We start from the raw sequence: 9,347 nt of genomic DNA, 5'->3' as shown, positions 1-9,347 counted from the left end.
GGTGGCAATGTCTTCAGCTGCCAAGACCCTACGCTCTGGTATTCTCTCACTAAACCTCTCTGCTTCACTACTTCTCCTTTAAGATAAAAAATAGTTCTTTGACCAAGTTTTTGATCATCGATCTTATAAGGATTAGAGTCATAGAATCATACAGCACAGACACAGACATATCAGTCCAACCAGTCCATGCCGGCCATATTGCCAAACTGAACTGGTTCCACCTGCCGGCACTTGGACCATATTCCTCCAAACCCTGCCTATTCATGATTTTAATGTCCTTTAAATGTTGTAGCTGTACCTGCATCCATCATTTCCTCCGGCTGTTCATTCCACACATCAACAGCTGTCTGTGTAAAAAAAATGCCCCCATGTCCTTTTTAAAACTTGATTTACTCACCTTAAAAACATGTTCCCTAGTTTGGAACTCCTGGGGAAACAACCACTGTCATTCACCCTATCTATACAGAGACAGATAGATTCTTGATTGCTAAGGGGATCAAGGATTACGGGGAGAAAATGGGAGAATGGGGTTGGGAAACTTAACAGCAGTGATTGAATGGAGGAGCAGACTCGATGGGCTGAATGGCCTATTTTCTGCTCCCATGTCTTATGGTCTTATGGCCTATATCCCTCATTATTTTATAAACCTCTATAAGGTCATCCCTCAACCATCCACACTCCAGTGAAAGAAGTCCCAGCTTTTCCAGTCTATTTTTACGTCTCAAATTCTTTATTCCTGACAACATCCTGGTAATTTATTTCTGAATCCACTCCAGTTTAATAATATCATTCCTATAACAGGGGGCCAAGAACTGCACACACTACTGCAGAAGAGGCCTCTTCAACGTCCTGTACAACTTCAACATGAAGTCCCAGTGGCTATACTCAAAAGTCTGAGCAATGAAGACAAGCGTGCTAAACGCCATCTTAAGCACCCTGTCTACCTGTGATGCACTTTCAAAGAATTATGTATGTGAACCCCCTAGGTCTCTCTGTTTGACAACACTACTCAGGGCCCTCACATTAATTGTATAAGTCATGCCCTTTTTTCTTTTACTAAAGTGTAATGCCTCACATTTGTCCAGATTAAACTCTATCTGCCACTCCTCAGTCCATTGACCCAATTAATTCAAATGTTTTTAGCACAGTCTTCAGCCCTCGATATTGTGCCGACCTTTTACCCATCTCTAAGATCAAACTAATCTGCATTCCCTTCATTTTACTATCATCCATGTGCCTATCCAAGAGTATCTTAAATATCTCTAATATATCTGAATCTACTACCATTGCTGACAGTGCATTCCGTGCACTCACCACTCTCTGTGTAAAAGAACGACCTCTGACATCTCCCCTAAACCTTCCTCTAATCACCTTAAAATTATGCCACCTTGTGATAGCTACTTCTGCCATGGGAAAAAGTCTATGGCTATCCACTCTATCTATGCCTCTCGTCATCCTGCACACCTTTATCAAGTCTCCTCTCATCCTTCTTCACTCCAATGAGAAAAGCCCTAGCTCCCTCAACCTTTCTTCATAAGACATGCCCTCCAGTCCAGCAGCATCCTGGTAAATGTCCTCTGTACCCTTTCTAAAGCTTCCACATCCTTCCTTAAATGAGGTCACCAGAACTGAACACAATGTTTCAAGTGTGGTCTAACCAGCGCTCTATAGAGCTGCAGTATAACCTTGCAGCTCTTAAACACAATCCCCTGCTAATGAAAGCCAACACCATATGCCTTCTTAACAACCCTATCAACGTGGACAGCGACTTTGAGGGATCTATGGACATGGACCCCAAGATTCCTCTGTTCCTCCACATATACAAGAATCCTGCCTTTAACTCTGTATTCTGCATTCAAATCTGACTTCCAAACTAAATCACTTCACACTTTTCCAGGTAGAACTCCACCTGCCTCTTCTCAGCCCAGTTCTGCATCCTGTCAATGTCCCATTACAACCTACAATATCCCTCTACTCTATCCACAACTCCACCAACCTTCGTGTCGTCAGCAAAATTACTAACCCACCCTTCCACTTCCTCAACCATGTCATTTATAAAAATCACAAAGAGCAGAACAGGTCCCTGTGGAACACCACTGGCTACTGAGCTCCAGATTGAATACTTTCCATCCACTACCACCCTCTCCCTTCTAAGCCAATTCTGTGTCCAGACAGCCAAATTTCCCTGTATCCAATGTCTCTTTACTTTCTGAATGAACCTACCATGGGGAACCTTATCAACGCCTTGCTAAAATCCATGTACATCACATCCACTGCTCTACCTTCATCGATGTGTTTTGTCACATCCTTAAAGAATTTAATAAGGCTTGTGAGGCATGACCTGCCCCTCACAAACCCATGCTGACCATCTCTAATCAAAAACAATGGTTTTCTAAGTAGTCATAAATCCTGTTTCTCAGAATCTGCTCCAATAATTTGCCCACTACAGACGTAAGACTGACTGGTCTGGGATTCCCAGGATTATCCATCTTCCCTTTCTTGAACAAGGGAATAACATTTGGCACCCTCCAATCATCTAGTACTACTCCAGTGGACAGTGAGAATGCAAAGATCATCGCCAAAGATGCAGCAATCTCCTCCCTCGCTTCCTGGGTATATCCCGTCTGGCCCAGGAGACTTAACTATCCTTATGCTTTTCAAAGTTTTCAGCACATCTTCCTTCTTAACATCAATCTGTTCGAGCATATCAGCCTGTTTCACACCGTCCTCACAAACATCAAGGTCCCTCTCAGTAGTGAATACTGAAGCAAAGTATTCATTAAAGACCTCTCCTACCTCACCTAACTCCAGGCACAAGTTCCCTCCCCTATCCCTGATCGGCCCTACCTTCACTCTGGCCATCCTCTTGTTTCTCATTTAAGTGTAAAATGCCTTAACGTTTTCCTTAATCCTACCCACTAAAGCTTTTTCATGCACCCTTTTGGCTATCCTAAGTCCATTCTTCAGTTCCTTCCTGGCTATCTTTTAACCCTCTAGAAGTCCTGCCTAGTGTCAATTGATCAAGATTTCTTTGTAATCTTAGCTAATCTTCTTCGCTGTCCACAATACAACAAATTTAGGTGGAATCTGCAAACTTACTCACCATACCTCTTATATTCTCATCCAAATTATTTATGTGACAAATTAAAGTGGACCAGGTTCCGATCCCTGTGTCTTAGGCCTCCAGTTTGAAAAACAACCCTCCATCACCACCCTCTGTCTCCTACCATCAAGCCAATTTTGTATTTAATTGGCAAGCTCACCCTGAATCCCATGTGATCTAACTTTACTAATTAGTCTACCATGTGGAACTTTGTCAAAAACTTTACTAGGGTCCAAGTAATTAACATCTACTTCTCAGCCCTCATCAATCTTTTTGGTTACTTCATTAAAAAAACTCAATCAAGTTTGTGAGATCCGATTTTCCTGGCACTAAACCGTGCTGACTATCCCGAATCATTCCTTGCCTCTCCAATGCGTATAAATCCTGTGTTTCAGAACCACCAACAATGACTTACCCACCACGATGTCAGACCCACAAGGCTATACTTTCCAGGCTTCTCCTTCCAGCTTTTCTCAAACAATGGCACGACATTAGCATTCTCCAGTCCTCTGTACTTCACCTGTGTTTATAGATGACCCAAATGTTTCTGCTCGGGGCCCCACAATTTCCTCCCTAACTTCCCACAATATTCTGGGATACACTTGATCAGATCCTTAAGATTTATCTACCTTTATGTTTTCTAAGGCCCCCAGCACTTCCTATTCTGTATTGTGAACTGTTTTCAAAATATCAAGGTTTATTTCCCTGAGTTTTGTAGCCTCCACTTCTTTCGCCACAGTAAAAACTGACGTGATTATTCATTTAAAGTCTCTCCATGATGTTCAACATATAGACAACCGCGTTGACCTTTATAGGGTCTTATTCTCTCCTTAGTCGCTCTCTTGCTCTTAATGTACTTGTATAATCTTTTTGGATTATCTTTAACCTCATCTGCCAAGGCTATCTCATATCACTTCTTTGCCTTCCTGACTTCCTTCTCAGGAATGTTCCTACACTCTTTATACTCTTCAAGAGACTCAATTGATCCCCGTTGTCTATACCTAATATATGATTCCTATTTTATTCTTGACTAGAACCTCAATATCTTTATTCATCCATTGTTCCCTAATCTTACCAGCCTTACCTTCCATTCTAAAAGGAACATAATGCCTCTGAACTCTCATTATCATACTTTTTAAGGCTTCCCACTTGTCAGTCATCTCTTTACCTGCAAACTTTTTAAAAGTTTTTGTTTTATACCCTTAATATTTGTCTTACTCCAATTAAGAACTTTAAATTTTATGGAAGACTTATTCTTTTCCATATTTTAAATCTAATGGTATTATGATCACTAGTTCCAAAGTGTTCCCCTATTAACACCTCAGTCACTTGCCTGCCTTATTTCCCAAGAGAAGGTCAAGTTTTGCTCCTTCTCTAACAGGAACATTTACATATTGATACATTTTTTTTGAATGCATTTAACAAATTCTTCACCAGCCAAATCTTTAGTAATTTGGCAGCCCCAATCAATATTTGAAAATTACTCCTCAGAAATATCTTCTCTAATTACAGTAATCAAAAATGTCACTTCCCCTGCTCTCTTGTCGCTCTTTCTATCCTTCCTATACAATCTAAAACCTGGAACATTGAGCTGCCAGTCCTGTCCTCCCTTAGCCAAGTTTCTGTAATAGCTACAATGTCCCAATCCCATGTTCTCATACTTGCCCTGAGCTAATTAGCCTTAACTGTAAGACCTCTTGATTGAAATAAATGCTGTTTAATTCTTCAGAGTTACTTCATTGTCTGACTTGCTCTTGACTGTCATTTCTAACTAACATGCTCTTTTCTGAATCCAAATCATCCTCATCATTCGTTCTATTTTCAATGTTACTCAGGAAGCCCCCACACCCCTTAAACACTTACGGGCTCTTGAAACATAGCTAGCAAATGCCCCCACCAGTACACTGATCCCTTTCCATTTCAGGTTAAACCCATCCTTTTTGAACAGGTCTCTTATGCCCCAGAAAAGATCTCAATGATTCAAGAAACTGAATCCCTACACATTGTGCCACCTCTTCAGTCATTGAGTTATCTGCCCTCATTACAACTTGGCACCATAAGTAAACTAGAGATTACTACTTTTGATATTCTGTTCTTTAACCTAACCTCTTTTATTCACTCTGCAAAGCTTTAACCCTTTCCCTAACTATGTCATTCCAACCAAAGTATGGAACAATTTGCAGCTTCTCTTTCTCCCCGTTGACAACATGCTTCAAGTTTGTTTGCGGTCAAGTTTGATTTTATGATACTCCAGGGAAGTATTTTGGGCCATTAACTGCGTTGAAGTTAATATACAAATGCAAGTTGTTCGAAATCTACGGCCCACAATCTCTGGTCAGTGTTGATGAGCGAGACAATCACCAGCACCCAGCAGAGCAGGAAAGAGAAGGATCTGCAAACAGTCACCAGGATGTAAATTGCGTGGGAAAGAGAGGGGAAGTGAATATCAGATAAAATAGACTGGCACATTCCAAGGTCCAAGATTACACACTGAGGGTTGCACTAAAGCTTGGGGCAGCTGCTGCCAAGGTGTAGTGGGGTGAGACCACCGTCTAATGTCTTTCTGCTGAAATTAAATGGGGGTCTGTTGATTATCTCACTCTCCTGGTGCCTCAGATACATATAAATATGGTCTTGTATAAGTAAGAAATGTCTTATGTTTGTTTGTTCTCAATATGCTAAGACTGTATAGAATTGAACTGCTCTAATGACTATATATCTCTATAAAGATGTTTTATGAATAAAGTATATTTTCAAAATAAAACCAAAATAGCACCAAGAGGGAAAAAATTCAACATGTAAAGTAACCTTTCACCTTTTGGCTAAGTTCAAATATGGGTTCCAAGCTGCAAGTCATCAGAGGTTTTTGAGATCATTGTGGGATCATGATTGGTCACTGGAGTATCATCGATTGAGCTGGGCTGCTATTGGTGGATCATTCCATCGGCTTTAGCCTAATGCCAGTACAGTGTACAGCCAACCAGAGCTATGACCACTGCAAACAGCTGAGCCCAGGCCAGGGTGTCTGGTACACGGACCGGGCGAATGTGAAGAAGGTGAAGGAAGGTACACTAGTCAATTGGACTTCTTTGTGAAGGGGATGGTCTTGAATTGCTGTGGGTTCCAAAAAGCAGATAACTACTATCTGTAGAATCCCCCAGTAGGGGATACTTTGGTGCAACTCTCTGGAACGTGAAATAATGCAAATGTCTCCTGAAGGTATTTTAGAAAGAAAGACAAGAGCCCCCTCTCTGTCCTGTCTGTGCCACCATTGTTTCTCCTCCCTGCACAGGTTGTTACAAACCATATGTTTAACCCCCATGCTCCAGCAGCAGATGTCCTGACCTTCCTGGGAAGTTATGTACAACTTAAAGAAGGCAGCAACAATGTAGTGAACACCTTCAGAATCTGGACCAGTAAGTGGCAGGTCAAGGTAACCCTGGAGGGTGGATATTGGTGGGAACATCCTCCACCTGCATTCCAGCTTCGCAATTGGGGAGAGCTGACGTTCTTTGACATTTATGGGGTAGCATAGAGTTTGCAGAAACTGCAGGAGGTCAGGGCATGTAAAGCGGACTGTGAAGTGACATGTAGGTCAGAAAGGTGGGCATCGTAGAATATGAGTTCCTTGACTGGGGCTGTTAATCTGGTAAGATCAGGGAGCCCTGGCCGACAGATACAAACAGGAGGGTCAGGCACCCTGTTCACTCCAAAAGCTGGTTCTGAGGGAACCGAACCAGGACTCTCCATGTGTAAATAAAGTAACTTGGTGCGGGGACACCAACCTCTGTGGAGTTATTTCAGTGGCGATGAGAGTAGAGCATGCTCCTGAAGAAAATTGCTCACAGCATTCGTCTTTGAGTTGGGGTAAACGTTTCTGGCATAGTGCCATTATTTGGGAAGAAAGAGTCAGAGGTGTGGCCAGAGGTAAGGAGGAATCTAAAAGGAAAACTACGTGGGGATCCCACAATCCAACAGCTGCTACATGAAGGGCACAACTGTGACTCCTCTGATGAAGCTAATATGAGGGAGGACGGCCACAAACAATAGGGGAGAAAAAGTCCCGAAGGGGGCAAGGAGATGAGCACCTCCCCAGTGTGGAAAACAGCAGACCTCACGATTGACCTGGTGAAATCCCACCTCCGGATGTCTTGGGAAGTGCAGAGGATCCACCACACCACATCTCCAAGCAGCTGGGAGCAGCAGCACTCTGAACCAGGAGCAGAACGCAAAAACAGCTCTGCCCAATTCAGAACCAGACCTTCCTGGCTTAGCCTCCACTCCGCTAACCCCAGGACAATGCACCCACAGGAGGAATAGCGTAAGTGCAACAGTTCGCCCACACCATAAGGATGCATGACCCAGCAACAAGACCAGGGGAGGACATTTATTGGACAGTTCGGTGACACAAAGACAATCTTGAAAGGAGTTTAAAGATTGGCAGCGTACATACTAAAGCCACGATACAATATGCCTCCATGTTGGCTTACCCAGCCAGCATCAAAGCCGACCTCCTGTTTCTGCAGGAGTGCAGGATATCGCATCTCAGCAGCTACAGGATGTGGTTGAGCTTGTGGACCCATGGGCCTTCAATCTGGTTGGGGGTTATCATTGCCATTCTTCTGTCCTGGGTATTCCACTATGTGGAGGCAACTTCGCCATCTCTGAAGGAGATAGTGGACGGCCGCTTCCTCATAGCAGACTTTAGGTGCAGAACGCTCTCCTGAGAGAAATGAACATGTATGCCCAGCGGTAAAGAATGAGCATCTGACTGTCCTTCAGCAGCTCCCACTTCTATCCTCCTATTTATGAAGCCTACAATACAGTATGCTTTAATAACAGTTCTCTCTACATGTCCTGCCACCTTTTATGACTGATATCACACACGTCTCTCTGCTTCTATGCACCCATCAGAATAGTACATATGTTTTGTACTATGTCTCCATGTTCTTCATACTAAAGCACATTGCAGAGCAGTTATAATGAACTGATATAAGACATTAGTTAAACTTCAGCTGACACACTGTGTTCGGTTCTGGATGTATTGGAAGGATATGATTGCATTGGAGAGGTTTAAAAGAATGCTTTCATAGATGATACCCAGGTAGATGGTGAGGAAAGTGATCATTCTGAAACTGGTACAGTTGGGGGGAAAAAAGTCAATCAAACAGACAGGGCAGGCAGGAACAGAGTAAAGAACGAGGTCAGACCGATAAATTAAACTCAATTTATTTCAATGCAAGAGGTATAACAAGCAAAGCTGATGAACTCAGGGCATTTGACTAGGATACCATAGCAATTACAGAGACATGGCTCAGGTATGGACAGGACTGGCAGCTTAATGTTCCAGGGTGGAGTTGCAATAGGAAGGATTGAAAGGGGGCAAGAGAGGAGGGGGAGTGGTGTGTTTGATTAAGGATAACATTATGGCCATATTTATAAAGGATATTCCTGGGAATACTTCCAAGGAAGTTATTTGGGTGCAACTGAGAAATAAGAAAGGGATGATCATCCTATTGGGATTGTACTATAGCCCTCCAATAGTCGGCAGGACATCGAGAAACAAATTTGTAAGGAGTTCTCAGATATGTGTAAGGATAATAGGATGGTTATGGTAGGGGATTTTAACTTTCCAAACGTAGACTGGGACTGCCATAGTGTTAAGGGCTGGGATGGAGAGGAATTTGTTAAGTGTGTACAAGAAGATTTTCTGATTCAGTATGTGGATATACCTATGAGAGAAGGTGCAAAACTTGACCTACTCTTGGGAAATAAGGCATGGCAGGTGACTGAGGTGTCAGTGGGGGAGCACTTTGGGGCCAGCGACCATAATTCTATTAGTTTTAAAATAGTGATGGAAAAGGATAGACTGGATCTAAAAGTTGAAGTTCTAAATTGGAGGAAGGCCAATTTTAACAGCATCAGGCAAGAACTTTCAAAACTGGATTGGGGCAGACGTTCGCAGGTAAAGAGACGGCTAGAAAATGGGAAGCCTTCAAAAATGAGATAATGAGAGTCCAGAGACAGTATGCTCCTGTTAGGGTGAAAGGCAAGGCTTGTAGGTGTAGAGAATACTGGATGACTAGAGAAATTGAAGTTTTGGTCAAGAATAAGAAGGAGGCAGATGTCAAGTATAGATAGCAAAAATCAAGTGATTCCCTCACAGAGGGAAATCAGGAGGGTAGCGCTGAAAATGTGTTGCTGGAAAAGCGCAGCAGGTCAGGCAGCATCCAGGGAACAGGAG

Source organism: Chiloscyllium plagiosum, chromosome 11 (assembly GCF_004010195.1).
Source record: "Chiloscyllium plagiosum isolate BGI_BamShark_2017 chromosome 11, ASM401019v2, whole genome shotgun sequence".
Taxonomy (NCBI): domain Eukaryota; kingdom Metazoa; phylum Chordata; class Chondrichthyes; order Orectolobiformes; family Hemiscylliidae; genus Chiloscyllium; species Chiloscyllium plagiosum.
Note: the sequence above shows the minus strand (reverse complement) of the source record.